Source organism: Acanthopagrus latus, chromosome 23 (assembly GCF_904848185.1).
Source record: "Acanthopagrus latus isolate v.2019 chromosome 23, fAcaLat1.1, whole genome shotgun sequence".
Lineage (NCBI taxonomy): Eukaryota > Metazoa > Chordata > Actinopteri > Spariformes > Sparidae > Acanthopagrus > Acanthopagrus latus.
In genome coordinates this window covers 3,084,034-3,104,100 of record NC_051061.1, presented here as the reverse complement: position 1 = coordinate 3,104,100, position 20,067 = coordinate 3,084,034, and the positions used below count along the sequence as shown (strand labels likewise).

Here is a 20,067-nt window from a genome sequence, read left to right as displayed (position 1 = left end):
TTTTATGTGCTTTGAGCTGTGCTTTGCTCCTGTGTTACGTAAATCAAATTTTATTTTTATATCTTTTGCACTGTTTTTGAGGTACAGTAAATACAATACTGTATTTACTGTACGTTGTCTTGCTGTCCTTGTTAGTTCCCTTCAGTATACATTGAAATGATATCTAAATGTATCTAATAAAGTTATAAACACATTTGTAACCATGCCTAGTTATAATATGTTACTCATGTTCATGTTATTTTTATTATTTAAATATGTAAATAGGTCAAATTGAAGAATTGTGTAAATTTAGACTATGCGGTGACCCATCGACAACAATTGTTGCCGAGTAATAAACCTACATTTTCACTAACATAACCAACATCAACAACACAAATGAAAAAATGAATACATATTGTATGTTAGGGAGGTCTAAGGAATTAAATGCATGCACTTATTTTGCAGGGAAAAATTTGGGATTAAACGGGTAAATATATCGTTCCAGCATCCTTGCCAACATCAACACCGTAAGAGCTGTTCCGTGAACACAAAATATATACAAGTCAATAAATGTAGCTATATACAAATTCATAAATACAATCACTATCACTAAAACATCAGAAGACACAACAAACGATACCTTGTTGCCATTTTGACAGGACACTCACAAGATATTGTAATTTATGTAGCAAAGCACACTCCTTGCTTCCTTTTCAGTGTATTCTCTGTGACCGTTAACTTTTTCCTGTTATATCTGTAATTATGACAACAAGGTTATATGACTTGAAACAACAAAATAGAATAATGATGATGATACTACTACTACTACTAATAATAATAATAATATTGATTATATATATAGGATCTATAATAAGTTGTAAATGAAAACATGCACTGTTTTATATTTCTTTCACAATGAATATCATACAAATGATCATACAGTAGTTAAAAGTCGGCATTAGATCCTTGGGTTTGCCGCGACACGGAACAGAGACCTGCAGTCCGGCGGTGCCAGCTGTCTCTGAAGCAGAGGATCGCAGTCTTCTTCATTTCTGTCAGTCTTTACAGACAGTCCACAAACACTTTCTGACCATATCCTTGTCCAGTTTTCTTTTCTTGTTTTTTTTTTATGTTTTGTTTTTTTTTGTTTTTCGTTTCGTTATCTTTCCGCTTATCCGTGAGGGTCGCAGGATGTTGCCGTTTCCCCCTAAGGGGCCAAATCCAGTTCACACAATGGGCATAGGCCAGGGTACACCCTGCATGAGTTGCCAGTTCACACAGGACCCTTACTGATGACATCTGCACATCAGGAGCAACTTTGGGGTTCAGTATCTTGCTCAAGGATACTTTGACATGTAGCCCAGTTCCGCCCAGGGGAGCCGGGATTTGAACTGTCATAACTTCTGATCACCAGTCCACCAATTAATCAATTATTTTGTGCCACATTATTTATTGTTATTTACTAGGAAGCCATGTTCTAAGCAAGATAATGTATAATGAACTGGCTGAAAAACAACTCCCCGAAACCCCATTACATATGTGTGTTTACAGGGTGTGTGTTGTCTGATATGAACTTCTGTCTTTTTTATATGTATGACATTTTTTATGTGAATAAGGATCATAATTTTTAATACAAGCTTTAAAGTTCTGCTTTCCATGTCAACAGGGCATCCTAAGACATGAGATGATTTCGAGGCTCAAAACAAAGTTAGACTCAGCTGTCTCAAGAGGACCTCTTGACATGGGCTTCCTGCTGTTCACAGAGCTCTATCTATTTGAAAGACTGTCAAGGCATGTAAATATCTCCCCAGAAGTTGTACTGGCCTTACAGGAATTGCTCAGGCTAGTAATGGACCACATTGAATGGGATGATGTTACCCACAACACTGTTCAGACAGTTACTTGTGAGATAGGTCGGCCCAGGTACAGCATAGAAGAGGTGAGACTGATTGAGCTATTGGTAATAAATCTCCCAGTGCACTGCATTGCAAGGTTACTGGGTGTTTAAGCCAGTACAGTCAATCGACGAATGAGGGAATTTGACCTCTCTGCATGACAGTGCTACAGTGACTTGGAGTACATGTGCAGTGGAGGAGAGTTGCTGCAATGCACCGAATCCACTCACTTGGGATTCTTTCCAGACTGACTGGAATGGGCTGCATTGTGTGCCCAACATACTCTGTCAGTAGGTCCCTTTCACTGTGGCACTGTGATACCAACCACAGATTGATTAGGTTTGTACTGCTGAAAAGGTTGTTGAGAGTTCCTATAAGATCTGCAACACATTGTTTCCCATGTCAGAAAATGCTTTCCCATATTAATATTTGAGTTGTAATACAACTTAAGCATTAAATACTTGTACCAAACATGAATAATTAAAATTTAGTTAATTTAAATCAAATTCATGGGTGTTTTCCATGTTGCTCAGATTAGGGAAAATGAAGAACATGTTCACATACGATGATAGCAAAGTAGAGAGAGAATGAGGGGAGATATCAGATGAGTCAACATGATTTCATTCATTTTGTTGCCCCACTCCACACAGCCTTTGATTCCAGTTTCCAGATGGTCTGAAGCCAGTGTTTGCTGCAGTTCCATCTCTGGCTTCTTCCTGTGCTCCTCTTTCTTCTCTGATCTTCACTCTCAGATCTATATTCCATAATCCGCTTCCTTAAACTGACTCTAAAAGCCCTTTTGTTGAATGTAGGGTCTGCTGTCACAATGCAGCATCACAGACTCATCACACACACACACACACACATACATTACTGTTTCAACAAAATAAAACTATTGCGGAACAGCCTGGATGCAGGTATGTTTTTCTTAATGTAGCTGTGTTATCCAGGAAAATATTAGCTAAGGCTAAGTATTGGATCAGGACTCGGTATCGGCAGATACTAAATATTAAAGGACTTGGATCAGGAGTGGGGGTAAAAAAAAAAACCTGATCAGGACATCTCTATTTATAACACAAATAAGCATAACCTTTATGAAATGCACTTACTTGTCTTTGCCGTCTGTTTGAGTAAACATTCTTCACATAGAGGTAGTACGGAACTATTTTATACGAAGAATGAAAAAAGTATGGGACTCATATTCAGTAAGAAAAAAAACTGTGATATGGCAATTACGTCATTAGACCAACGGAACCACAATGAGCTTGGATGGTATAGCCTATTTCACTCTTCGAAGTATACACACAGCCACCTTTTGGACGCAGAGGTGTACTGTGATGGTTTCATAACCAGTGATGCCAGTAATGCGTTACTTAGTATTGTGTTACTGGCATAATCTGACCACTTCCTTCAGTAATGAGTAATATAATGCGTTAATATTTTCAGACCTCTAATCAGATTAAAGTTACTCATTCAAGTCACTGTGCATTACTATTATTTTTGTCATTTTCCCTCATAAAAGTAAATATTTCGGTGAGTGAACAACTGCTGGAGACTGCAAATGAAGGTAGCCTTAAAACTATGTTACCTTAGTAAGTTACGGAGTAGACTGGAGAAAGGAACACACTTACGGTGTTTGTGCACTTTGTTGTATAATTTTATTTCCGTGTAATCACACGCGCACCCTCCACCCTTCCGGTCCGTCAAATTATGTCATACATGAAAAGGATCAGTGGGGCAAAAAAGGTTCGGGACCACTGTTGTAGAGGAAATGCTACTTTTAAACACAGTTGACTTGCTCTGGTTTCGTGCCATAGTAAACAATCTCCCTGCTACTATCAATGCTGTGCTGCTTCACAGAACACGTTTTTCTTCTTACCTGGTAGTGTTGTGTTGGTCACGAACGTGTCGTTCACGTACTGCGCTGAAAGTGGCGCTGTGTCACTCACTCACTCACTCAGGGCAGAGGAGTTGATTCATGTTCAGTAACCGTACCGCTAGAATTAGTGCTGTGTTGCTAACATCTGTGTAGCATCACGTTAAGTGATTTTACTGCACAGTAAAAGTCGCGAACATAATTCTCAGCGACACAAATCATGAGTGAGCAGTTTGCTCATGGAACGACCTGCTGAGGACGCGAATCACATTCGCGCCATCACTTACGTTCGCAAATGTGATTCGCGTTGCTCAGTTCCTTAATTGAACAAACTACTGAGGACGTGGATCACGTTCACGCTGTCACTCACTCATGATTTGCGTAGCTGAGGACGTGACTCTTATTCATGTACTGCGCTGAAAGTGGTGCTGTGTCACTCACTCAGGGCAGAGGAGTTGATTCACGCTCAGTAACCGTACTACTAAAATTAGCACTGTGTTGCTAACATCCGCGTAGCATCATGTTAAGTGATTTTACTGTGCACAGAGGACACTTTCACTGTGTAATAATTTTAGTGCATGTACACCACTCAAAGCAGCGCTGCGTCTCCCGAGAGTGATTGTGTACTATAGTCCGTGAATGCACCGTTCCTCAGTAAGTGAACGTGAACCTCAGGGCTGAATCATGAACTGAATGACGGATCGTTTGGCTGCTTATCAGTTCAGGGAGTTGGAGAGCACTGAACGATTCGGTGAACGAATCTTTTGAACAAATTATTTTAATGAACGGATTCTAGAGATTCAGTACAGTATAATAAAGAACTGCCGCTCCCATCACTACTACCTGGAGAAGGAGTATGCAGAGATGGAGAGAAATCTGAAGGCCACACTCAGTGTTGAGTCGGGTGGGGCACCTGCTGAATGTAACTAATAAAGTAACTTGTAATCTAACTTACTTTTACAAACAAGTAATTAGTAAGGTAACTAAGTTAATCAGTAATCAGATTACTTTTTCAAGGTAACTGTGGCAACACTGTTCATAACACAAATAAGCAGTTTGAAAGCAGTTCATTTAAAACTCATTCTGTTGTCACAAATTCTTGACGCAATCTGGAAGTAGTTAAGTTTAAACAACCCCCACTGACCCCAAAATAAGACCAAAAACTGGCTCACTGACAGCATAAGATTATTACAATTTCAGAATATTCAGAATATACAAAGACTGTAAGTAACAAAAGCACAGATAAATAGAGAGTAAAAAGGAAATGAGGGAAATGATCCATGGTGGCCCAAGGGTATGACAATCCATCTGTAGTGGCCATTTTTTGGATAATCTTTACCAAACTTCATGATACAAATCAAAGAGCCAATGTTGTGCCATGAGCTTGTAATACATGCAGGCAAAAAGAAAAATGAATTTCCATTGAACCTTCCTTTAGGTTTTTGTGATTTATTTTCAAAAAAGACACCGTTTTCCAAAGCAGCTAAGATATGTACATTTGTAATTTGACGTTGGTGGAGCTTGTTCCACAACTGAGGTGCCACAACAGTCGTGATATCACTGAATGACCGTAGTTTTCTCTCAGCGATGATGGTACACTGCAAGATAGGGGGGTCTAAAAACATGATAAAAACACTAAATCTGAGGGAAAAGGTACTCAGAACAAGTGAAATTATCTGTCCATGAAGCAAGATGATTTCACTTGACAAGATTTCTTAAATTAAGATTGTTAAATCTAGAAATAAGAATGTCTACAGAGGTATTTGGAAGGCTTAAAAAAAGCCAAACATGCTGGTTTTAAGATGAGATTACTTAGAATTTAACTTTTTACAACCCTAAATTAAGTGAAATAAATTAAATATAAGCATAAAATGCTGGTTTTAAAATGAGATTACTTAAAAAGTAACTTTTTACAGCATCGAAATAAGTGAAATATACTAAATATAAGCAATTACAAACAAAGTCTCTTACTTTTAGCAAATTAAAATTAGTTAAGAAAAATATTACATTTAGAGAAAAGTACTATAGTATTAGTGAAGAATGTCTAAGCTCTGTCTTAATCAAAGCAGGTTTATCTTGAAACAAGGCTTACTTCATCTTAAAACTAAACCTTAAAACCTAAAGCCGACATTTATTTAACACTCAACATCATCAGCAGTGAGTCAGAGTTGCTATGCATTCTTACAATCTTTACAACAGAGACATTTGAATATAATTTTTTCGCATTCCACAAAAGAGAAAAACCTAATTCTCAGCCCTCTCAGTTATATATCAGCATTTTTCAATGAACGTATCATGACCTGAATTACAGGCCTTGATGGGATAAAACTTAGACTCAAGATCTGCTGGGACCCCTGTGAGTAATTTAAGAAAATAACTGAGTAATTTAAGCATTAAGTGACACTGTAATAAACTTCTGGAATACACAAAACCATTGTAAGGCACAGCTAACAAAACAGCCTTACCAAAATCTTTATCGTGGTCTTCTTCCATCACCACTCAAAACCCATACATTTGTAATATCTAGTGCAGTGCTTACAGGAAATATGTATAGCTATAGAAAAGTGTGATGTTAAGTAGCTTTTTCATGGATGGCCAAATGAGGCTGTGTTTGAAGGTGAGACGTCAGTGATATTTAGGTTTGCTGTGAAATCCGACATTCCAGGGTATAATTGGCTGTTTTTGACTGTTTTTGATTTTGCCATTGTATTTCACCATAAACACTGTTTACTTGGTGTCATTATTTTCAGCACAACCTCACATGTGTAACTGTACAGTTATTTATTTTTTTTATTTTGACATACTGTATTAACACAATGGAGCTGCACTGCCTGCTCCACATTCAGCATCTCCTCATTGTTTTGACTCATTAAACAAAAAACTGACTCCACTCCACACTAAACACACTACACCAAGCACTACATAACACACTCCAAACATGCTAAATGTCACAAATCTCTCAACTCTCAATATCGCTGTCTCTACACCGACCGTCGTTGCCCGTCGGTTTTGGACCTGCCGTTGCGTCCGACGACTCGGGAGGTGGGTCGTGTGGGTGGGCTAGCAGCTAGCAGCTAGCTACACATGAACATCCACAGATTCTGATTTGACTTCGTTGTCCACGCATCTCCGGAGCTCCTCAAACTCTCTGGTCAGTCTGATCCTGATCTTTAGTTGCTTTTGAGTACCAGCGTTAGGAAACACTGAATCTGAGTCCAGAGTTGCTGGCATATGAGGTGGCAGTTCCCAATGTTGCCCAGGCTACAGAATTTGCAAAAGAACTAATTGACTGCATTTCCTGTTTTCCAGTTAGTTTTAAAGACAATACCTTTGTGCCAATATAATATATTCTTTGTGACAATTATTGCCCACAGACATTAATATGGAGGAACAATAACTATGTGTGGGTGTATCATGTATTGGGTGACCCAGTTTGCCTGTTTCCTGTTTTGTGTTTCCTGTGCCAGTTTTGTGAACAAACATTGGTCATCATCTACTCGAAGTCAGATGCTTTTTGTGTGACTTTTGAATCAAGCAAGTTTGTTACTGAATCTTAAAACAAGATTTATTTTGATGAGATTTTGGGGAGAGATGTAATCTCTTATTTTAACAGTTATTTACCTCATTTTAGAATTTCCTGCCTATTTGAGACGAAAAAGATAAGGTTTGCTTGATATGAAATTATAGTGTAAAGTTGAACACTCAAAATAAGAAATTAACTCTTAAAACAACACAAATAATTTGCCGTGTACTAGCCGGCCAGCCTATGTAGTGGAGCAAAGAGGGACAGTGTCAGGCCAGTTCTCTGACCGAGGTGCAGAAACTAGACGTGGCGTGAGCCTCGGCTGAACCTCGGACTGAGGAGAAGAAACAGGCCTCGGCCAGACCACTGACCGAGGTGCAGGCACAGGCGCCATGTGGACCACCGACTGAAGACCACGGGCAGGTGTCGACGGGGTTGAGACTGAGGCCTGGGCTGGAAGCTCGACTGCGGCTGCGGCCTGGGCTGGGAGTGCGGCTGTGGCTGGAGCTGAGGCATGGGCTGAGGCCCCTGAGCCTGACTTCAGGGAGCCAGGACGTGGACGGGCTTGTCGCTTTCTCGGTGGGGGCACTTTGTAGGCAAGCCGGGTTCCCCAGAAAGGAGACACTTCGGCTGTGGCATGGGCTGAGGCTGGAGCTGTGGCATGGGCTGAGGTTGGAGCTGAGGCATGGGCTGAGTCATGAGCTTGAAAGAAAAAAGTTTACTTGCGGCTATCTGACGAGCCCTGCTAGCAGGATTAGTTACAAAGTCCTGGTACCACCGGATTATCTCCAGGCCATTTACTGCTGGGTCCATTTTATAAGGCCCGGTCATTCTGTCAGGTGGGGGTTTAAAGGGGAAAACTATGGAAGGGGAAGGTGGACCCAAACGCAGTTACACACAGGAGGCAAAGATAAAGAGGAACAAAAAACGAGCTTTAATAAAGCAAAAGCCGAAATGCAAAAAACCAAGGCAGACAAAACAGGACAAAAAGCAAAGTAACAACCGAATCAGCCAGGTAAAGTAACAACTTAAAGGGCAAGACAAAGTACAAAAAAAAAAATCAAAGTTCAACTCAAACATGGAAAAAATGCAAAATAAATCCAAAACCTACCAAACAGAACAGGAGCATGGAGCAGGAGCATACAGAAAACAATGACCAGGCAAAGAGTGAGGGGAACACAGAGACTAAATACACAGACACTAATGACATGATGAGGAACAGGTGAGGAAAGAGAGGAGGAAGGAAGCCAGGTGTGATAATGAGGGGGAGGAGCACAGAGGAACAGACCAGGAGGGAACAAGACAACAGACAGAGGGAGCCAGAGGGGAGAACACAGGAGAACTTAAAGGACACAAGAGGGCATGGAAAAATCAGAACATGAGACACAAGACAAGGAAAAACAAAACACATAACACAACAAGACATAGAAAAAAAAGGACATGGAATCAAAACCCAAAACCAAAAACCAGATACAAGGACAACACAAACAGGAGACATGACAGACAGTTGGCAGAAATTGGTGTCACTTGCAGGCAGAACAAATGAACTCCTGCTTCAGGCTGGGTTTCCCCACACAAATCATGTGGAGCCGGAGGTGACGTGTCGCATTCAATCTGAAAGATATGTAAATGAGATTTTCAGAGAAATTACATCCACACTTTATGTAAAGAACGTTAGTCTTCCTACCCAGTTATACACAGGCATCCCTTTCTCCCTTGTCACTCTTCCTGCAGCAGTGGCACAAATCTGCTATGTCATCTATTAACAGATATTTCAGTTTCACACTGGTTCAAGTGTAACCAGATTTCAGCTATGCTGATAAATAGATTGAGGCTCAGCAGAGTGGTCCATTAGCGCAAAGGCCAATTCCTTTCTTCAGTGGTCTGTTCCCACCTCGTCCACTGGAAAAACTATTGTCAGTGCGACTCAGTTCACACATTTAAAAAGCTTCCTAGGGTACATAATCTTACTTTGCAAATGATCACTCCACATGACGTGGAATTCTGCTGGCGCGGATGCTGGACACGTGTTTGATGTCCACCTAGAAATATTAAGGTTTTTCTTCCGCATGAAGGTCCTAAAGCAAAAAGGGAAGAAAACTGTTATATTTGTTACTTGCACATCAGAAACCATGTAACATGCTTAAATTAAATGGATAATTAATCCTGATTTACTGACCCTGTTGAATCCCTGCACTGTTTTATTTGAGTTGGAGTGGCTCAAAATGGGTCCACAATGATGGAATGATCTTTGGATCCATGGCCTTTTACATATAGGATACCTCAATGCACTAGATTTGACTTTTGTGTATATAGTTGCATAAATGGCACTCATCAAAAAGCACTCACGACCATTGTCCAACGATGTTCCTTGCAGACGGCTCCAATCAGTATATCCCACTCCAATACGTCAAGCTGCAAGTGATAATTAAAGATTTAAGATGTGTAATTGTAGTGAACACCTTGGAAAATAACCATTATTTTCACCAATCTCATCCTCCTTTATGTTCCGTTCCAGATTGAGATCATTTCGTAAGAGCCAATAACCCTAGTCTTTGCAGGAATGATTTTTGATACCAGTTGCAGGTAACCATTTATTATCTGTACGAATAATATTTAAATAATTAAATTGCATATCACGGAGGAACAATCTGAAACAACTCACAAACTCACCTCACACACCAATTCCCTCCCAGGTGCTAGGCTTACAAAATCTGCTGGAAAAAGCAGGATCCCTTTCACCTCCATATATGCTTGAGAGCTTGAAATGTAAAGCAAATCCCTGTCATAGTAAAGGGCCCCAGCATGTCCGCGGCCATTTTACCCCCTTTCCCTCTGTTGTTCACGGATATTAATTTTCAGGACAACATCTCCAACCTTGAAAGTGTCATCCTGGCCTTGGTGTAAAGTTTCTGTTTTGGAGATTCGTTGTTGGCCCTTTAGAATATGCTCTCTGACACATTTAAATGTGTCAGGCTGGTTTCCAAGGCTCTGGCAAACTTCCTTCCTCTGGACCAGCTCCTCTACTTTCTCTGTTGTCATTAAAGTATAAAAATGCCAAGTGGTGTTATGTTCCAAGCCATTCGTCCAAGTTATTATTACCACAATCCCTTGACTTCTTAAATATGAAACAAAACTAATAACACACTTACCTCATCCTCTTGTGGTACCTCTGATGGATAACTGGCCTCCCTACCAAACATTAAAACTGGGAGGTTAAGTAGCTTTTTTTCATGGATGGCCAAATGAGGCTGTGTCTTATTTTCAGCACATTATTTTCAGCACAACCTCACATGTGTAACTGTACAGTTATTTTTTCATTTTGACATACTGTATTAACAAAATGGACCTAAAATCACAAAAAACATAAAATCTGAGTAGGAAAAAGTTAGATTTTTTACTGTGAAACCACAAATATGTTTAATGAACCATTTGTATTACTTATAATGCAAATATAAATTGTTTGCTAAATTCGTGCGTGAGTTTTTGAAATTGACAAAGTTATGTATGTAACTATTTACATTAAAATGCAGGCAATGCCTTCTGGCTCAGCTCTTTCCTGCCTGCTCAACATTCAGTCGTCTCCTCAGTGTTTGATTCACAAAACAAAAAAACAACTCCACTACACACTAAACACACTACACCAAACACTGCATGACACAATAACCATACTCCAAACACGCATTATGTCACAAATCTCCCAACTCTCAAAACTCGCTATCACTATCACTGTCTCTGTAGTAACAAAAGCCCCTTTTTGCCGTTTCTTCCTGCACCAGACACAAAGCAAACATGATGGCAATATTCGCGAAAAAGCATGGCAGACATTATTTTTCGTAAAGTCCGGTTTTGGACGCGCCGGTGCATCCGTCGACTCAGGAGGTGGGCCGTGGGGTTGGGCTAGCAGCTAGCTACACATGAACATCCTCAGATTCCGATTCCAGTTTGTTGTCCTCACGTATCCGGATCTCCTTAGACCTGAACAGACTTGGTCCAGACTTGTTTAGTCTCATTAATCCACAACAGTCAGTTTAGATGCCGAACTGCCGGCAAAATCCTGGTCCAGCTCGTGCCACTGCAGGTATAAATCCGCCTGTTTCTTTAAGTGTGTCGTGGGAATGGGCTTTGCAGTGATTGGCTCTAGTGCGCACTTGACTATGGTGGCTATTGTTGACAATGCTGGCGGAATTCGTGAAGCATTTATGAAACAATTTATTAACGTTATCATTGTAGTCCAAACGAATCCGATGTTGCACACCCTTAAACCACACAGAAGCCATGTTGAAAATCTCACGTCAGTCTGATCCTGATCTGCAGAGATATTTGAGGCCCCTGGACAAAAGCGCACGCTCGTGCACACTGCAGGCACGCGCACACACACACACACACAGACACACTTAGACACATGCACAGCCACTTGAGAGAACTGCTGTTGCAGGGTGGACTGGCCATCGGGAGTACCGAGATTTTTCCCGGTGGGCCAATCAATAATGGGCCGATGGACAACCGTTTGTTTATTTATTTATTTATTTATTTATTTGCTGCGCCTAGATGTTTCTCTGTTAGACGTTTCTTTTGTTTCTCTGCAGTCAAGAATGTGAGAGATTGGCAATAAAATAAAAAGGAGCCTCAGCGTCTGTCTTAGGAGGACAGCGACAGGGCCAGGCTGCCTGGTGGGGGGAGGAAGAAGTCTAGCGAGGAGCTTGAGATGGGTGATCAGCAAACAGGCACGCCACGAGAGGGTGTCCTGCAAAATGATCAGAGTGATAGAGAAACAAATGTACGCCTCCGTGAGTGACAGCAGAGATGAGGAGTTTGTTGGTTGACTAAATCTTTTCCTCCACCACAACAACTTCAACTGCAGAAGGACGCCAGAGAATTCACCGAGAGGCTGGCGAAGTTTGTGAAATTTTCATCCCGGAAGGAATTAAATGCCTGTCCCAAATAAACACCTGGTCTGTTAAGTGATTGAAACAAATAAAAACGCCTTGGCTATTATGTGGTATGTTACGGTATGATAATACGGCATCGGTTCAGTCCACAGTGCCCAGCTGCAGGTGACGAGTCACGACTCATCATGACTGACAGGTATCAAGGCCACTCGGCGTCACTCAGCGTTACCTTACGGACCCGCCCCCAGCTATTTTTTTTTCTTCCTTCATGATGGCGTCTGGGCCCCAGTGCACCGCTGATACTTACGCCACTGGATGGATGCCTATGAGCCAACTTGTTTAGAGACCATATTGGTCAACGAAAACCATTTTATCTCATAAGTGTATGATTTGTTTCGTTTTCTTTCCGCTTATCCGTGAGGGTCGCGAGATGTTGCTGTTTGTTGCGGGGCTTACTGGGGCCAAAGCCAGTTCACACAATGGGCATAGGCCAGGGTACACCCTGGATGAGTTGCCAGCTCATCGCAGGACCCTTACTGACGGCATCTGCAACTTTTGGGCTCAAGGATACTTCGACATGTAGCCGGGATTCAAACTTGTGACCTTCTGATCACCAGTCCACCAGCTCTACCTACTGAGCTACAGCCGCCCCAGTGTATGATTACCTGCCAATATAACAATGTGCATCTTCCGTTAATTCTCTTCCATTTTTAAACAGTATTTTTTTCATGAATCATTTTGAGCAAGTCGACTCAGGAGGTGTATGGGCTTTCTTGGTAGTAATCTTCTATACTGAAGACAAAAAAAGGCTTGAATCATGGAAGATAACTGGGGCTATTTTCTTTGATTTTGGCATTGTCCAGTTGTTGCATCCTTTGGGCAGCACTTGGTTCACTGTTGTCTGACACTGTTGTGATTTCCGACACATTTAAAGTGGCCTATAACATTATCTTATGGGCACTAACATAAATTGATTACTTTTTTGGGGAAAATGTTTTAAATGGCTGCTTATTTGTGTTATAAAACCATCACAGTACAGACATGGTGCATAGACACTGCGGTCACAAGTTGATCTGGCCACCTCTGTGTCCAAAAGGTGGATGTGTGTATGCTTTGAAGAGTGAAATAGGCTATACTGCCCAAGCACATTGTGGTTCAGTTGGTCCAGTGAATTAATTGCAGTTTTTATTCCCTCAGTGAGTATAAGTTTGAGTCATGTACTTTTTTCCTTTTCTTCATTCTTCGTTTGAAAGGGTTCCGTAGTTCCTCTATGTGAAGAATGTTTACTCAAACAGACAGCAAAGACGAGTAAGTGCATTTCATAATGGTTATGTTTATTTGTATTATAAAACCATCACTGGTCACCTTCTGCATCCATGAGGTGGCTGTGTGTATGCTGTAAGGAGTGGAATAGGCTATACCATTAATCACCTGTGTGATCTGATTAGCATGATCAATCGATTACCGCGCTGTTATTTTTTTCCCTCAATGAATGTGAGTCCAAATCCCGTAATTCTTTCTTTTTTTTTTTGTTTAAAAGGTTTCCATCGTTCTTCTATGTGATGCTTGTTTACTCAAACAGGGAGCAAAGTAGGTAGGTGTATTTAATAAAGGTTTACTAGAGATCAACATTGACAGGAAGAGCAACTCCCCCTTTTCCTGTTTACAGCGTCTTCTGTAACAACCTGCTACATGCACCAGCAACAATACATCGACTGAGGGTCAGACACTTTTACTCAAACAGGAGCCCAAACATGCATCAGGTATGTTTTGCACAGAGAAAACCGAAACAAAGAGGCATATCAGAAGTCAGCTACGTCTTCTCTTCCTGCTTTCAACATCTGATAGCTACGGAGACCACAGACGCGTTCGGCTGGTGGTCGCCAGTTAACATAGTCCCTTGTTAATCCGAAACACCGATCATGCACAGTGAGTGATGGGCGGAGTCAGCACAGTGTAGGGCAGGTAAGGACAGATTGATTGACAGGAAGGCTGTCTGTACTAATATTGATTGGATGAAGTTATTAGAGCCCCGTCGCTGCCAGAGACCATGACATTTTTTTTTTTTTTTTCCCAAAAAGAATTTTATATTTTGATTGCTGTCTGGATGTCAAGACATCTCATACAAATGAAACAAAATTGCTTCTGAACAGAATTACCAACCAGAGCTCTGATATTGTAAATAGTAACTTTATCTCTAACAGGAGTTACAGAGCATGAGCTGATTGCAGAGAGGGATGTGAACAGCAGAACTTTGAGAGTTGCTGGTGGGCAGAAAATAGCAGTGAGCTGCTACTTTAAGAGCCTGCTACCCAGTGTACAAAAATAGAAACAAGGGATGTGTGCAGAAGAAAAGACTCTCAGCCAGTTAATCTGGCACGGTATTAAGAGTATGAAAAACTTCAAATGGGAAACCTTTTGTTCAAATGACCCATTATACAGGCAGGCCTCAGGGGGGCTGTGGTAGAAAAGGTCTCTCTCATTTGTGCTGTTTGATTATGAAGTAAGCTGAGTTGGGATATTGCTGAACTGAAAATTTTTAGCCAACTGGAGCTTTTGGCTTGATAGCCTAAACAAACTCACCTGTGCGCTGTGTCTTCCAACACCCTTGCACTGCTCAGCAACAAAACTAATACAGAGACACACTAACACTACTAGCAGAGATCAGCAGGGAGCACTTTATCCACAAGCAACAAGCACACAAGCATATACACAGCATAGCAGTGTTGTTTTTGTTTGTTTAAAAGGAGCTCAGTGAACAGTCTGATTCCACATGAGGGGCTGACAATGACACACTCATTACTAATAGAAATGAAAGATGAACTGAAGGTGGGAGATGGAGGATTCTTTTGAGAGACACGTTGTGATGGATGGAGGAATGATTGAGGGAGTGATGGGAGGTTTGAATGACATGTCAGCCAACACTTGAATTCTCACTGGGACCCAAACCACCAGGACTATACGAGTGTTCTCACTGTCAAGGCTTGAAATACAGCCGCTTTTACATGTTGAAAGAAGCAGCTGTAAAACAGTGAATATTTTTATGAGCATCGCAGCCCATGCAAAATGACTCGTTTGACTATCATGATTTGAGGCATTTGGTCCAATATAATTGGAAAGTCTAGAAGAGCAGCAAGATGAAATCATTATATCTCTATTCATGTTGGCCGGGTGCTAAACCAGAGGTTAGTTTGACTTTGTCGGCAGAAGTCTCTTCTGCTTATACTCTACCTTCATCACTGCAGTCCATGGTTAGTGACCCTAGCTTCTGTGTTTGACACTTTAGCTACACCCTCATGTCTTGAGGGGCCCTTCTGGTGCTGTTGTAAAGAGCCAGAAAAGTCCTTTCAGGGTGGTTGAATAGGTCTTGACCCTTGTGTGTCTATGTGTTTATTTGATTCCTGCAAATTAACCAACAAAACCTTTTCTTTACACCAACTGGCTCATCATAATTCCAGCCTGTTAACACTTTCTAAATGTGTATGACTGTGTGTAATGGAGACACATGATGACCACTAGGAGGCAGGAGGTTTCCAGTTTGCAGTATAGTGTGGGTTTGTGTGTGTGTGTGTGTGTGTGTGTGTATGTGTGTGTGCGCACGTGAGTGTGTGTGCGCACACACGTGCAGCCCACAACGGGACTTCATCAGTTAATTAGTTTTTCTCCCTTATTTTTACTCATAGTCTGCCCATTGGGAATTTCTCTCTCTCTCTCTCTCTCTCTCTTCATCACTGTATCGTCTGTATCAGCAAATTATACTACAGGGAAACCTTTTTTTTTTTTTTTAAATAGCTTCGTCTCATCCCCATCTCCACCCACACCCTTCCCCCACTCTGTCTCTTTCTCTGTCCTGCTCACTCTTTGGCTCCTTTTTGTTCTTTACTCCCCCCCTCTCTTTTTTTTTTCTCTCACTCACTTCTTATCCACTTCTCCCTGTATAAGCCTATTCCCCTTGAAGTGTGCTGGTTATGGATGCTCAAGTTGTCGGCCTCAGACCAGGAGATTATTAGGAGGATACATGATTAAAGAAATTCTCATTTCCTTCATCGCTGCAGAGAAAACTTTGCCAGTAGACAGATTCAGACCCTTTTAGTTTCCTTGACACGTCTATTGGCGTAACCAGACTACAGGGCACACTGTCTTACAATGTGGCATTAAAAGCACTGGCTGTCCCCTCTTTAATGACAAAATGGATCATTCTTTGGATGAGGAATTCAAATCTGAAGTGGCAGAGCAAAGAATGAAAAGAAGAAAAGGAGTGAATGGGCGTTTGTGTCTCTCTATGGGGCGGTTCTGATTTTATTATTATGGTTTTCGGTGATATCTCTGAACCAAGCAGCATTACAGAATGGGAAATGTAAACTACTGTACCAGAGTGGCCTATGTACTTTGTGGCCATTTGATTTCCGCTTGAAGCCAAAAAAAAAAAAACAACTTGCATCCCATATTTCATTTTGAAATCAGAAATCGAAAAACGGGTAACAACTTATTAACTGATTGTAAGTACTCTGCACATCAATGGAAATCTAGAATTATGACATCTATCTATCTATCTCAGTGGGTGGGAAGGATTTCTGCCCTGACAGCTGACTGGAATGTGAAGTTGTGAGGACCCTCCCTCACCTCAATCATTGTCACAGAAAGATTGAGTGGTCATGCAATAAAGGATGTTACATTCTGTGTTGTTCTGTTTATATACTTTGGAACATTGTTGCATACATTTTTGAGATGCCAACAAAGCGACTCACATCAGGATCAAGCTGATGGAGCTAAGATGTGGGAAAGGGAGTGTCAGTAAGTCCATCAGTCAGACCATTTTTGTAACAGCCTCCCCTACAAATTGATCTCAAGACAGCACGACTGGAAGCCTGCTCTGCACGAAAACAGCGAACGCCATAAGCAGAGCTAGTCTTAGTTTTGCATTTACAACAACTCGACTCCAACACAGCACGACTGGAAGCCTGCTCACAAATCATGTGTATCATCAGCACCCACACGTGAGACGTCATGTGAGACGTAGGGAAATTATCATACATCATAACACCTTTGGTATTATTGATAAGACATCTGACAACAATTAAAAAAGTGCCAAACAAGACCGAGAGTCTGAGGCTGCTGTTAGGTGCTGGACCTCCTCCCTGTAGGCTGGAGTAAAGGAGGGGGCTCAGCATGGATCCTTGTGGAACGCCAGTGTTCAGGACATGGGTTGAGACTGTGGTCTGCATAGCATAGGAGTTGCAGTTGGAGTCTCATCATCGCATCAGTGATCTCATGTGAAAGCCTGAGCCTCTCGGACAGCAGCAGCATCTCAAAATGGAAGAAGCACAAGCTGGTTTTGGTCTAATACGTAACTGACTTCTGTGGTAGCATTTAGTGATGTAAAGTTGGAAATATATTCACAGATTCGAACTTCCTGGATCAATAACTCATAAGTGAAACACTGTAATAACGTGAACGGTGACTCTTTACCACCTAAGATAGACAACAAGATTTGATTTTCATCAAATCGAGCGGTCCTCCGGGCTGGACATTAACATTGGTCTCTATGGTCAGCCATCTGTGAGACGAGTGTGCAGGGACCGTCTACAAAGTGCAACATCGAAAAGAGGTCCTGCAAAATGTATTCAATAACTTGTCCCTAAAATGATGAAATTCCGACTCTGATAACGACCGATGTCAACTCCCTGGGCAAGTAGAAAGGTCTGCACTGTAGCATGATGTACTCTGTGTCTATAAGCAGTGAGTGTCTTTGACAATGGCGTTTGTACACCAGCTGTTGTTCACGTATATACAAAGTCCTCCTCCTCTGCTCTTACTGGAGTTATTGATCAGGTTGGAAGACGGTGCGGCCGGCTTGTACTTTTTGCTGTTTAGCGACCGGGTGTTGGTGAGAAAGAGGCTTGGGATGGCCGATTTATGGGGGTTAACCTTTAGCTTTAGTTCAGTCCAGTATATTGTATAATAACCCCTCTAAGGAATAGTTTGGATTTTTTGACGTATGGTAGTATGTGCTATTGTTAGTAATATCGATATACAAACATTGTGGATGGACACATCCAAAGAGAGACAGTAGATAGTCAGACAGAATTTGGCAGCAAATGAATCACATTGATCAAATTAACATTATAAATCTACATAAACTTGTAGAGGTTAAAAAAGTTTAAACATAAACTTGCAGATTCGGGAGCCAAATGCATCTCATGCGCCTCGTGCTGCTTCTCCTTTCTCCCGTCCTGCTCTCCAGGGCGTCTCTCCTGCCTCCTCCATCCGAGGTCCAGCATGCTACTGCATTTAAAGGGAGTGAGTGATTAGTAATTGGGTGCCAGCTCTGTCAATCACTCACCTGGCTCTGCTCTCGTGAGCGCTCTCCACCTCTCTCTCCCCTGCAGGCGTGCTCCGACCACGCTCCCCTTCACAATCTCTTACCAACTTACATTTATTCAAAAACGTGCAAATAATAAATAGTCTGAATTCCGTAACATTAAACTGAGAAAAGCTACAACCACCAATGACATCAAACCAGAAGTTCAACCAATCAATAGAACAATGGAACAATAGTCCAGCCCAGAAGTTCACATCTTTATCTGGCCATACTGTGAAGAGAGCTCTTGCACAGATGTATTAAATTAAACAGTTTTTGCATTTCTTGTTATCACAAGGTCGTATTGTTCAACACCAGAGCAGCAGCAGTGACCCTAAATTTATCCCACAACACTCCACTCAAAAGGATGACTCTTGTGAGTCCTCTGTTGTGTTTTAAAATATTTGCTGCTGTCTGACAAGCTGCTGGCTCAATAAAATATGTGTATGACTGTAGCCTGAGCTAATGTACATACAGTCATTTTGCCACCAGTCAATTCAGTGCATAGGAACTACTCCTTTAAAGACCAATGGTATACTTTAATAATAGTATAATAACAGTAACTTAGACAGAAAAAAAATATTTTCCAAATATTTATACAAGCGTACCACACACAACAATGCATGCATGAAGCCTGCTATACAACATGCATACTGGTAATGTGCCTCATGTTTGTATAGCCCTTAATGATGTACGTAAACTTTCAGGGTTTTCAGAGAAACACTACAGCTATGACAAGTGTAATCTTTAGACATGCTTAACTGGCAACATTCACCTTTTCAGCTTTTCGTTATCCCTTGACACCAACAGCTCACACAACTTGAGTCAGACACTACTTTAATCTCCTTGAGGTAAAAGGCGAGAACGTACAAGTGAAGTGTACATTATGTCCCAGAGGGAAGTGAGGCACATGCTTCTACAAAACTAGTGGCCAAAAACACAGTTGTCGACACTGTTGATGATGATAGCAGGCCAGGTGTGGCTAACGTGAGCTCCGCTAACAAAGAAGGACACTGAGCCGTCCAAGCAGCTACAGCTGGATTTTTCTGCTCCAGCTTCACAAAACATGTGCCACAGACTGAAATGAATGCAATGATAGGCAGGTATGTTGTTGAGAACATGCTCCTGTTATCAACAGTTGACTCACACTCCTTCAGAGCACTCACTGGCAAAATACACAGGAGAGCAGGTGCCGGTCCGCCATGCAGACAGACATTTTCTAAATACATAGATGCTGAGTATGCTAAAATGAATGCCAAGCTCAAAAGGGGGGAGAAATAAAGTAATGCAATAGTACTTTCCCAGTAACTACTTACTTTTATAGTGGAGTCATTCAGTTACTAACTCAGTTACTTTTTTGGGAGAAGTAACTAGTAACTATAATTACCTTTTAAATGTAACGTGCCCAACACTGTCTATATTTAATGGCAGCTAATAAGTGCAACAGAAATTCTGTCAAGCATCAAGAGGCTTCTTAGCAAGACAGATGTTGACAGAATCTGGTTTCAGAGATGAAGTGCCAGCTACTGGAGTATCGAAGA

The 20,067-nt window shown here is 41.3% G+C and overlaps 1 long non-coding RNA gene across 1 annotated transcript; it reads right to left on the bottom strand.

The window, feature by feature from the left end:
• Window positions 1–8,677: 8,677 nt before the first annotated feature.
• LOC119014495 lies at window positions 8,678–10,047 on the bottom strand. The gene is made up of 3 exons (XR_005072985.1): window positions 9,453–10,047; window positions 9,245–9,351; window positions 8,678–8,887 (listed from the first exon to the last, which is right to left on the bottom strand). It is a non-coding gene; the product is annotated as an uncharacterized LOC119014495 (long non-coding RNA).
• Window positions 10,048–20,067: the final 10,020 nt, after the last annotated feature.